General features: G+C 25.9%; 1 long non-coding RNA gene across 1 annotated transcript; it reads right to left on the minus strand.

The window, feature by feature from the left end:
• Window positions 1-24: 24 nt before the first annotated feature.
• Window positions 25-355, minus strand: LOC116186717. The gene is made up of 2 exons (XR_004151719.1): window positions 325-355; window positions 25-270 (listed from the first exon to the last, which is right to left on the minus strand). It is a non-coding gene; the product is annotated as an uncharacterized LOC116186717 (long non-coding RNA).

The following is a 355-nucleotide window of genomic DNA, read 5'->3' on the forward strand; positions in this document are numbered from 1 at the left end:
AACTTCTATCTATATATGAAAATATATCAAATATGTTAAATATATATAAAAATATATTAGATAAATATCATATTATTCTCTAATAAGGAACGATCACATCCAAATTCAAAATTTTCGACCATTTCAACTGCGTGGTAAATTCGTAGATTTTTAATTGAGTCGTTGAATACAAATCTAATCTATTTCCATCTAAATCTAAATTTCAACTGTTAAAGCATCATCTCGAAACGTGTGTATCCGCATCATCCGTAGATAGATTAGATCCGAGATCTAAAATATTTTTGTAAAATTAATATTTCATAAAAAATTAATACCGATACCTACTATTTTATCTTGTTCATCCTCTCACGTCATA

The sequence above is a fragment of the Apis dorsata genome, unplaced genomic scaffold (assembly GCF_000469605.1).
Source record: "Apis dorsata unplaced genomic scaffold, Apis dorsata 1.3 scaffold_50378, whole genome shotgun sequence".
Lineage (NCBI taxonomy): Eukaryota > Metazoa > Arthropoda > Insecta > Hymenoptera > Apidae > Apis > Apis dorsata.